The sequence below is a fragment of the Pangasianodon hypophthalmus genome, chromosome 9 (genome assembly GCF_027358585.1).
Source record: "Pangasianodon hypophthalmus isolate fPanHyp1 chromosome 9, fPanHyp1.pri, whole genome shotgun sequence".
NCBI lineage: Eukaryota > Metazoa > Chordata > Actinopteri > Siluriformes > Pangasiidae > Pangasianodon > Pangasianodon hypophthalmus.
Genome location: NC_069718.1, coordinates 20,677,197 through 20,689,942, shown reverse-complemented (window position 1 = coordinate 20,689,942; position 12,746 = coordinate 20,677,197).

Genomic DNA, 12,746 nt, shown 5'->3' with positions numbered 1-12,746 from the left:
GTTGATAGAAGACATATTTGATTATGAGTAATTCGTGTCAGTTTAATTACACAGGGCTGCCTTTAGAACACTCAGATAACCACTGACTGGCCATTTGTGAGACCTTTTATCCTTGTATGTCATTTAAACTTGTGAAGGATGCAGTATGTAGAGAGCAGTAATTCAGAGGGATAGACTTTTGTATTTATATATGTGTACCATAAAGCCATACTATATATAGTAAAGGGTCCTGATATACTGTATATAGTTAATGGGATTGTCACAGTTAGAAACCAAACACACCAATACAGTGTTTCTCAATCCTGGTCCTAGTGTAGGGGAGAACTAGTATAATTGTAACATTTTTTTGGTCAGAGTTGAATTACTGACCAATGATTTAAATTACAGACTTCATACATTTTCACTGAAACCAAAAAGAGTCTTCTGTTACAACTACACTGGTAAAATGGCATGATTGTAAAATAGCGTGGGTCAACTGCACCACCAATCCAAAAACACTGGAAAATGCAAAATTATTTGTACATCAGGAAAAATCATTGTTAAACCTTCATACGTATTTCTCCGTATGATATGCGTACCTTTTGAGGGTAGCTTGGAAAATATTAAGTAATTGCAATAGATCATTGGATGTCAATCACGCACAAGCAGAGAAGCATGCACAAAACACTCATTTAAAGATGTATTGTAAATACACTCTCCTTTTTTGTTGTTGTTATTTCTGTCTTAAATAGTCTGGGAGCCTGTACAGCAGGTCACACCCATGATTTCTCACAATCTTGCAAACAGAATTAGCTTGCACAAACTTGGAAACCTATGCTAACAGTTAGTCTAGATCTAAGTGTACAATACTGCGTGGATTTCACTTTTTGAGCATGTAAGAGAAAAATAATATTTAGAATACACTTCCGGTTTCAGTTTTATTAAATTTCTTGGCACAAAATGGGTTTTTCACAGACATCTCCAGCAGGAGTGGCTGAATCCACAATTTTTTTTTTCAGATGAACATGAAGAAGTGACACGCTTATGAATATGCACGTTAAGAAGTCATAGTTACATATATGCATTTAGAGAAAACAAGCATTTTATAATTATGTCCTGTCCCCCTGTAACTCACCCAGTTCCACCTAGTTCAGACTTGTTCAGTAGTTGATGATTTGAGAGCAGGAAAAACATGAAAACGTGCAGGATCAGGATTGGGAAATACTGCACTAATATATTTGGTACAGTGTGCACACATGTGCACATACACTCAGTGGGTGTCCTCAGGTGCTTGTCAAGGCCCAAGGCTTTAATGATATTCTGGGCAAAATGGAGCTTCAGTAAGAAGCGGAGTATCTGCTCCGCTGTGGCTTTGTGTGACCTCACATGGTGAATAGTGGATAATGAGCCAAAATAGCCACCCTGTCAGGCACGTTTGAAGTGCAAATTGTTGGCAGACAGCTTCCCTTTGAAGCTTCGAAGTCACCTCACCAATTCTTTAATGGTTAGTACATACACTCACAGAAAACAACCCAAGGGCTTAATTTTGTTGTTAATATTTTATATGTTGGCTTCATGGTAATTATCATTTAATGATCTCTCCAGTAACGACGCAGATGAAAGCTGGATAAAAGCACTCATGATTGAGGCAACCCATTATCCGATTTTTTTCTGATATATTTGAAGTCTTCCCTGTATTAACTTTATGGCCTAAAATGTCAGGTAAGGTACTTTGTTTTTTTTTTGGGTGGAGCAGGTAAAGCTGGCACGTCTCATGGGATAAAAAAAAAAATCTTCTTGCAGATCTGTTCTGGTTGCTTTAAAAGGTATGCAAACCCGGTGCAGGACTGTCTGGGATCTGTCATGCCCATTTGCAGGCGTGCACAGTTGTCCGTCCTGCTGTGTCTGAAAGAGCACTGCTGTTTATTCTGCCTCTACTCAGCGTTTGCAGCTCTCTGTGGCACCCTGTCGCAGTCACTGTAGTGATCTGCTGTTTGAAGTTCCTCATTTCATGCTCTTGTCAGGACAGAGCTGCACAAACAAACACACACCTGTCTTAGTGGCTCTGCACCAAATGACGCTGCAAATAAATGAGTATTTCTAACATCAGCCTTGGGCCAAATCGTGTGATGTGATAGGCACCAGTACTAAGGCCAGACTTATTGTTAGAAAAAGCTTTCTCATCCAAATGTCCTCAAAAGTCAGCTCTTCTGTTAGAGGTGAATGAACTGGATAAAATGATTATATATTTATAATTAGTCCTTACCTTCTGAAGAATTGGGTTTCATTTATTTCTACCTGCAATGCTTTTAACCTAATATGTAAATTGAAACTGAGAGGTTTGACACAGGGCGAGTGAATCAAGCAGGCTCTGTGCAGCAAATGGTGGATGGTGTCTGGAGTGTTTCAGACAGGCCTTAGGTCATTAATGTCCTTAGCCACGTTAAGCCGACTCTTTGGTTTGTGGTCTGAGTTCAGCCACAGGTCGTGGAAACCAGGTGCCATTGGTTCATTTATACCTTCACTGCATTGTTAAAGCCTTATGGCACGTCGTAGAGGCACTGCTAATCAGGCCACCAAATCAAAGGCATCAGCAGACACAACAATGAGCTCTCTAAAACAAGCGCTCTGTTTTACAGCTGTTGCAGAAGATATGACTGAATGCAAATAACCAGCGAAGGAAACAATGACATCCTGGTTGAACGTTATTCAAACGGCTTTTCCATTACACTGAGCGGGTCATGTAGCAAATTCACTTTCCCAGCATGTTAATTAATGACAGAATTTGTTCATAAACCTACAAATAGTTTGAGTTCCATTGGACTGACATTGGAACTTTAGTATAAGTTTAAATGTAAGTCATAGGGCTTGACTCTATCATGCACTACATCTGTGTCCCATCCCATTCGACTGTGTAGCCACATCATGACTATGTGGCCTTTTTCCTGAGAGGCAGAAATGTCAAGAGGTCATCCTTTAGTGTCGCTGACCTCTGGCCCGGCAGGCTCCAACTGCAGTCATGAAAAGCCCAGGGCAAACTCCTAAAATAAACAGTTAAATTAAAAGTAAAGGAGAGATGCAGGGATTATGTTCCTCATTGCCCCCTGCTTAACCTGAATTAGACTGAAGAGCAGCAGTGGCGGAGTCCCGATAACTCTTTCAGATCTCATCTGGAACTGGCAGCACTGGAGCTTTTTAATTAGTCCTGCCTTCTGTAAAATCACTATTAGATTTTAGAGCAGCAATAGCCATAGCAAAATGGATTTTTGGGGGATTTTTTTAATGAAAAAAAAATAAAAAATCAATGAAAAAAAAATGTTTCCTTGACTGTTTTAGATAAAGGAGCCAAAGATTGTTGCTTAAAATGATATTTATAATGTCAAGGGCAGTTTTTAGGAATATATCTTAGTTATATCAGTAAACAAGCATTCAAATCATACATGTCAGCAGTTCAGATTAAAAAGTAAACCCAATCCGATACCAATCCAGGGTTATGTTAGGGTGTTGTATTTCTAAAAACTTTGTTGCATCTTTTGATAATGTGCAACCCTTTTACCAACCATATTTATTAAAGATTCTTGATCATGCTTTGTCTTGTGTGTTGAAGTCTTAAAAGTACACCCACACCCTCACAAAAGTCTTTCCTGTAATTTCTGATTTTTAGGAACAGTGACAGAGTGACCTCTCAACCTACTGACTGGGGTCAAAGGTTGCTCCCTCACAGTTCACTCTCCAAGGCCGTAACCCAGAGAGGAAATGACAGCATGATGCATGCGGTTATGGATCTGAACCAAGGGTATGCACCACAGCATTCTTGAGTAATGACACTGTGTTTGTCGATTTACCTTTTTTTCCCCTTTTTGTCAGACTAGTTATAATATCTAAATTAGTGAACTGTTTTTAACATGCATTGTCATGATATAAGAATGAACATGAGGGTATGAAGTGGAAAGCTTCATTTGTCCCTGTTCATAAGCGTACCACAGTGCAGAATGAGGTGTCCTTCACTGCACATACACACTCTAGTCACGGATACTATCCTGACTGGGGCAAGACTAGAGTTCCTTGTGCCAACAAATCTCAGAAGAGTTCCCTCCACCAAGGTCAGAGGTTTTTAACATGCTCTAACTGTGTATAGCTCTCTGATTTTACATGAAGCAGAATAAAACTGAACTACCTTAAATAACAGGAGACTCATTGGGAGTTATAGTTTATATAAAATCAATTTGTTATTACTGAAATTACTAAGCCCATGTTTCTCAAAGTGGGGTCCATGATTTTTAATGTTAGAAATCACAAGCCATAATTTTTTATCAAAATTATAATCATTATTGATTTTTTATATTTATTAGCTTGTTTGGTTGCTTGATTAATGATCCAAACCTCAGGAGACGAGTAGACCTATAAATAACTTGAAACTAATGACAATTTTAATAACAATGTGTGCTATATGTGGAAAATTCAGAGATAAAATACTCTTTGCTACCAAATAAATAGTCAAAATATTGTCCACATTTAAATAATATGCCTAATGTTTGAATAGTTGAATTAGGTTCATAAAAATAAATCTTTACCAAGGAGGTCTGTGAAATTTATTTATAGTTAAAGGGGTCCCTGGTGACAAAAAGTTTGAGAACCCCTGTTCTAAGCCACTTAGACTTTTATTTTGGCTAGTTTGGCCTGCCACATTGTAATATTTTAAAAGATACTTTTCATTTTAGCACCCCCATGTCATACTTATTGCCTAAGCAGGGCTAGTAGCTACTGTTCAATGGGATGGTGAAATTCTAGCATTTAAGATCTGTTTGACTCATTTTCATGTTGTCTCTGTGCTTACCAGCTGAAAAATGAGTTCTTGTAAAAATACTTAAACTACACAATGATTAACCAACATTCCATTTAGCCCAAATCCTCATGTTCTTGCTCATTTCCTCATAGCACTTTACAGCGAGTATCCATATCAACATGCTCCATTTTTAAATTTGCACATTAGTAATAAAGTGAAGTGAGGCAGCTTTTTCTCAAAAAACCTCCTTCTCCTTCTGTTTCTGGCCTTAGTGATGAGGGAGAGCAAAAGAGTTTTTGGAGTTGTGTATTTGGTTATGGCATCAGAAACCTGAGAAAGCATGTCTAATCTCTGCAGCCCAGCCTGGCTTGATCACCGCTTTTGAATTTTAAAAGTAGGTTAAAACGTAAAAGCTGAAATATAGGAGTATAATCTCATTCACATGCATCATTGCTCTCTCTCAAATGTGTCTAACTGAATGTTTTCCTGATTTTACACACTATTCACAATGATTCTGGACACGCATTTACTGTGAAAGTACTAGGTAATAATATGTGTAGACAGCTGTGCGTGCTGATGAAGTGATTGCAGTAAACTACTACATAAATCCCAGACAGCAGCAGCAATGATGAATTACATTTTGGGACCTCCCAAAGACAGTTTGCACTCTTCTCTGTGTGTGTGTGTGTGTGTGTGTGTGTGTGTGTGTGTGTCTGTGTGTGTGGAATGCTGAACGCACTTTAAGACAGTAACCACTCAAAAGGGAGGCATGATGTGCTGAGGTGAACCTTTCTAGCCATTTCAAAGTTTGACATTGCATTTGTATATACAGGTACATGCAAGTATTCCTGAGTGTTTCAGGAGCAGCATGTGTTCAGGTTTGATAATTGTGTCTGTCTGGGAGCTCTTTAAACCACTCTGCTTGTGTTTCACTAAGCATTTTTTTTCAATCTCAAAAAATGCATATCAATAATCATTGGTGTATGCAACCTATATTGTCTACATGTATGTGGACACCTGACCATATACAGGCCTTCCCCACACTGTTGCCACAAAGTTGGAAGCACACAATTGTATAGAATGTGTTTGTATGCTGTAGCATTACAATTTCCCTTCGCTGCAACTAAGAGACCCAAACCAGTTTAATTATGACAATACACAAAGCAAGGTCCATGAAGATGTGGTTTGCCAAGGTTGGAGTGAACTCAAGTGTCCTGCACAGAGCCCTGACCTCAATGCCACTGAACACCTTTGGGATGAACTGGCTCACCGACTGCACACCAGATCTCCTTGTCCAACATCAGTGCCTGAACTCATTAATGCTCTCCTGGCTGAATGAGCACAAATCCCCACAGCCATGCTCCAAAATCTATTGGAAAGGCTTCCCAAAATAGTGGAGGTTATTATAACACCAAAGGGGGACGTAATCTGGAATGGGATGTTCAAAAAGCACATATGGGTGTTATCATCAGGTGTTCACAAAGTTTTGTCCATATACTCCCTAATATAAAATTTGAGTAAAGTTGATTTCATATTAGATATTCAGTGTTTGTTCACATATCTGCTAGTAACAGCATTTAAAGAGAGCCTGTGAGAGGTTTTCTTTACATAAACTTTTAAAAAAAGAGACACATACTCTGTCTTCTGTCATTTATTTTACATTCATATCATATCGTAAACAGTTTTTCGACTTCTTTAATCAGTGTTATACTTGATACTTTCAATGTATGTATGTAACTCATCATAACTACTGAGAACAATCAGCAACTCATTTACTATTGTTTCCTCCCCTTTTTTGTATGTGACAGCATTATACTTTGAGGAACAAATCCTCGTTGTAGCTATCAAGAACAACTAGCACATGCTAGTTAAGTATTGTTACCTTCCTCTTCTTTGTGTTAGACGTCGTAAAGGAAATACGCTGGCTTTTGTGCCATGGAGGACATTTTGCTGGCATTGTTAGGGTTCCCTTGCCCCCCATATTCTTTGGCCTTTACAGACATGAAATCGTAACCTAACTGAACATCTATGGGAGATTTTGCATGGATGGTTAGACAGCGCTCTCGACCACAAGCATCAGCACCACAAACATGAGTTGAGGGAATATCTTTTGGAAGAATGTTGTTCATCAATCCTGTACTCTTCCAAAGACTTGTACAATCTATGCCAAGGCATTGAAGCTCTTCTGGCAGCTTTGGTTGTTTTTCCCCCTTTAATTTGTACTCCAGTAACTTAATAAACTGAAAAACAAACCTGAGATTTAGTACTTCAACTTGATTCATTGCAGTGTTCTTCCATTTTCATCATAGGTAATACAATCACTCTTTCAAAGTCTAATACTAGACTACGTTTATGTGGCTGGAGTAAGAAGAGGCATACTTATGTGCTGCCTCATCTTCCAGTCTAGCAGCGTCACCCTGCAGTTTGGCATAAATTTGAACCTTTCTTTTGAAGAAGCAATAAAAGTACCAGCAAACAGACGTCGTTCTGTTCCCCTGCCTCCACTCAGCCTGGCTTGCTAGCCTGCTAATTAAGCAACACATCAAAGTAGGCAGAAAATGCCCTAGGAGTTTAGGAAAGCTTGTCGACATGCACCTAGATTTGCTGCAGAACCAGTAAAAAGTGAAAGGCTTGCTGATCATCTGTTTACTTCATGTCTGGCATGCTAAAACACTGATATGCCTTTTATAAACAAGAGGAAGTGGTCATATTTGCCCACACCATACTACAAGCAGTGCAGTGCTATTTTCAAACCAAAATTGTACTGCCATTATCTCCTATTGGGAGCCACTCTTAGCACAGTCAAAAAAAAGGGCAAAATGCATTTGTTGTGAATTATGTTATCCAGGTGGTTATGTCTACAACAAAAATACAATGTGAAATCTAATTGTATAACATTAAAAAAATGGCAGTGCACCTAGCTTCCAGCTCAGAAGTATTTAGACTGGAAATGCAGGAGGGGCGTGTGGGACAAGATGGAATATGCCAAAAAATAAAATGGATAGTGTGGCTGTTCCTCCTCGGATAGCCTAAAGACTGAAATTGCTAAGAACAGTTCACACTCAAGTGTTAATCACTGACCAGTTGAATAACTTCACTTTGATATGATAGACTTAAAATTAAAACTCTAATGATGCTCATACTTCCTTTTAAGGGGAAGAGGATGGGTTCCCTTTTGAGTCCTCGCAAAGTTTCTTCCTCTTGTATACAGGGAGTTTACTCAACCGTTGCCTCTGGCTTGCTCATTAGGGGATAAATTTATTATTTACATCTGGATTGCTATAAAGCTGCTTTGTGACAATTTCCACTGTTAGAAGTGCCATTCAAATAAAATTGAATTGAATTGAATTGAAATAAAAGACTATCCGACCTGACAGCCTTTTACACATTTTGTGTAGGAGCTCCACATTTTAACATTAGATTGTGCTGGAACAAATTATCACTCAAAAATACACCAAAATACAGTCTTCTTTTTTCCATAGTAAGCTCAGGATTGAAGGGGAGCTGTGAGGCAGCTACACTACCCGCTCGTGTTTCTACCTGCAAACCCCAGCTTGCTTACCTCCCATCCCAACAAATATGCAGGAAAAAATTCCCAGTGCAACGACCTCCTCCTACAATGTTCACTATACCTTTCTGGCCAAGAGGGTGTATCAGACCAACCGAAGATCAATTCCTCAGCTTACTCACAGGAAAAGTCCTCAAGTGGGCTACAGCAGTCTGGTATCATGGAGGGGAATTATAGAGTTCCGCACTCTCGCCACAGGAAGTGGATGGAATGAGCCTGCACTTTCCGCCAGGGTTCCAACCAGGAAGTGCTCAGAGAGTTGGCCTGTCGAGATGACAAAATATCCCTCTATTCCCTGATCAATCTAGCCATTCCTCTGGGCCATCTCATCCACAATCGTGAAGTGCACAAGGGGCGGTGACCTGAAACAGACTGTTTGTGCAGATAGGGAATGTCCAACTAAGCCCCGCTGAATGTGAAAAACAAAGAAGAGACAGGCAGTGTTTCTACTGCAGTCATGCCAATCATTTTGTTGCACAGTGCTCTGCTCATGAAAAATCCCCAGTCCAACCCCGTCCCACGGAGAGGACCACCACCTCCACATGTACCCCATGGTGAGTCCATCTCAGTTTCTGTCTCACCAGTCCTTCACACTAAATGTTCAGATGAAACATTCAGATCATGTCTCTGTTCTTCGGAGCAGCAGGAATTTTCATGGACCACTTAAAGATTCCACAGTACCACTTAAAGATTCGCGCCATCGATGGAGGACCCATAGGAGATGGAGCTGTCATGTTATGCACCAAACCCCTTCTGCTCCAAGTCAGCCCTCTCCACCAAGAACACATCTTCCTCATTACCGTCAATGCCAAACACCTCATCCTCCTCAGATTCCCCTGGATGCACCTTCAAATATCAAAAGTCATGGTATGACAAGGAAATCACAAAGTGATCCTCCTAATGCTGTAAACACTGTCTGCACCTCCCCTCCCTTGTCCTTGCCTCAACCACTGTGGAGAGTCCCAAAGCCCAGTCCCCTGTAGACATTCCCACAGAATTCCAAGAGATCTTTAACAAGGCTGAAGCTAGTGGCCTACCCACTCACAGAACCTATGACTGTACCATAAAACTGTTACCAGGTACTACGCCACCACGCAATTGCATTTATCCATTCTCTTTGGCTGAACAGCAAGCCATGGAGGATTATATCCAGGAGGCACTGCAAGAAGGTTACATCCTCCCTTCACCTCTCTGGCATCCATTGCATTCTTCTTTGTGGAGAAGAAAGGGGGGAGTATTTAATCCATGTATCGATTATCAAGGGCTGAACCAGATCACAGTCAAGTAGAGCTATCCCCTCCCGTTGGTGTCCTGAGCCCTGGAATAGCGACATTCTGCCAAAATATTCACGAAACTTGATCTATGCAGTGCTTATAACCTTATTCGTATCAGAGAGGGCGATGAATGGAAGACAGCATTTAGCACCACCTCTGGTCTTTTGCTTCCCCTCGGTCTTCCAGTGCCTCATCAATGATGTCTTAAGGGACATGCTAGGAAAATTCATAATTGCTTACATTGATGACATTTTGATCTACTCTAAGAAGCTTTCACCAGCAGAAATGAAATATGATATAGTAAATTGAGAATTGCTGACGGTGAAGCTCACCCCGGAGGAGTGGTGGCACTGACTGGAGGGAGCAGCCCTTAAGTTCACAATCTTCACTAACCACAAGAACTTCGAGTACCTGAAAACTACCAAGCGCCTGAACTCTCGCCGAGCCCGGTAGGCCTTTTTTCTTTGCCTGCTTCAATTTCACGCTCTCGTACAGATCTGGTTCCAAGGACACCAAAGCTGGCTCTGTCCCACCTTACCCCACTGGAAACAAGGAGCAGTGTCCAGAACCCATACTGCCATCCTCCTGCTTTTTAAGAGCTATAACTTGGGACATTGACAGAGAGATCGCCTGCACACCAGTACAACAAGTCCCCTCCACAAACCCACCGGATCGTATTGATTTGTGCCACCTGACTTAAGAAGTTATCTTATCACATAGGCGCACACGACTCCAGTCACAGGGCATCCTGGCACACAGATGTCATATTACCTGTTAAAGATGAAGTACTGGTAGCCCAACATGATTACAGATATCCATAGATTCATCTCGTCATGTACTGCTTTTGTCCAAGGCTAAGTTATGATGCACCCTCCCAGCAGGAAAACGCATGCCTCTACCCACACCTCAGCGACCGTGGTCCCACATCGCCATTGATTTCATCACCGAGTTCCCCGAGTTGGATGGCAATACGCTCATAGACAGATTCTCCAAATCCCTATGCCTTGTCCCTCTGCCTGGCCTGCCTACCTCTTTCAAAACAGCTGAACTACTCTTTACACATATGTTTTGTTACTTTGGAATCCCTGAGGGTGATCGAGACACTCAGTTCACCTCCAGGGTCTGGGCTAGCTTCATGTAGAAGCTGGGAGTCTTGGTAAGCCTCACATCTGGCTACCATCCACAGGCCAATGAACAAGTGAAATGGGCAAATCAGGAAATTGGATGTTTTCTGAGGACTTACAGCTCCAAATCCAAGAAGATTGGGCTCAGTTTCTCCCATGGGCTGAATATGCCCAGAATTCTCTGTGTCATTCAGCCACAAAATTGATGCTCTTCAAACGTGTATTTGGTTACCAGCCACCCCCATTCTTCTGGAAGGCTAACCCCACAGACTCACCTGCAGTTGACAAATGGTTTAGGTGGAGTGAGCAAATGTGGGAAAATGCACACCGGCACATAGAACAGGTGGCTCAAAGAAACAAGGAATTTGCTGACCGACATAAAGGAGAAACCCCACAGTTTCATCCTGGTGACCACGTATGGTAATCTACCAAAGACATCAGAAACACTCAAGGATACAAGAAGCTCAATGCAAGGTACATTGGAGGGGTGTCTGTCATGCCAGCGCAGGAATCCATCAGAGAATCCACTTCCCAGAACCTCCCAGGTTTTTGCCCTTGTATTGTTGTTTGCTGATCACTTGACCTTTTGCCTGCTCCTGATTACGAGTTTTGCTTCACATTTTGGATTTGTTTTCCATTTTTTTCTAGTAAAATTCTAAACTGCATTTGTGTCCGTTTCTGACTCCGTCGCATGATAGACTTCAGGAACAGCAATGGTGTGCACAAATGATCACGACCAAGGAGCAGGTATTAAATTTGCACAAGCCTTTTTCTGTGATCTGAATATAAAATTTAAAAAGAAAAGTTTGAACAGAACACACAATCATGCCTACACAGTTGTTCAGTGTATCTCACTACCTTTAATCAGAGTTATAGTTGATGTGTAATTATGCATGTGTGTCAAGTTTCAGTTTTTCTTTTCTTTGAAATTCTTTGAAACTCACTATGGGTCATGACAGCAATTAGCACATGCAAAACTTTATTAAAGTATTGATTCCTTCCCATGCTTTGCATATGACATCATTGTAATTTTGTAATTTAGAGTGTTATTGATTGAGCACTGTCATGAAAATATCATACTGAATGCAAAGCAGAAGAAAAGTCATTAAAGAAAGTGATGTTTTTATCGTGCTGATCTGTGTGTGTAAGTGTGTGTGAAGGGTAATGCCTTGTCTTGTGGAAATGCCAGATTTAGACTGCTGCCTTATCAGTCATAGCACAAGTTGCTCACTGAGAGGGAGAAGGTTATCCAGACACACTGCACACCAGCTGGCTAGATAAAGCAGGGATCAATCAGGGATTTACCTTGAGTACCATTCAGCCCCTGCAATCACACTGCAGAAAATGTGACAAAACCCTCTGTGTGCAAAAATGGATTGTAACATTGAAAAAAAGCTTTTGGGCACGATTTAATTTTTTTTTTTTTTTTTTTTTTGCCTTTGGAGGTTCCTGGAAACATTAACAGTGTTGCTGTGTTTATTTATAAAGACATACTGAAGCTCTGAGAGCACAATATTTAAGAGTCTAGCTCTTTCCCTAACTATCACTGCCTCAGCTAATAGCTCTCTTGCATTAGACTGAAGTTAGGTCATGCTCTTACCCTGGCGTGTTTTTCACAGTTGAATTATCTGAAGGTGGTTTCAATATTCTCTTCCAAGAGTGCCTGCCTGGAATTGTGCTCTGTTCTGCATTGGAGAGTTGAAAAGATGAATAGCTTCTCAAAGTTTACATAAATCTTTTTCTCCTGCCTCTCACACTCTGGAAGAGAAAGAGAGAAGAGAAGGAAGAGGGAAGAGAGAGACCACCCAGCTCCTGCTTTAGTGAATCTCAAGATGAATCCTCACATCTTTCACAATAGGCTGCTAAGGTATTTCTTAACATTTACAGACAATTCCCACAATCATGTGAAACTTGGACTGCAATCAATTTTATGTGTTTTGGTATATTAAACTTAAACTTGCAGGTTAAGATTAATTAATTAATTGTTTGTGGCCTGAATATTTCATTTGCACATG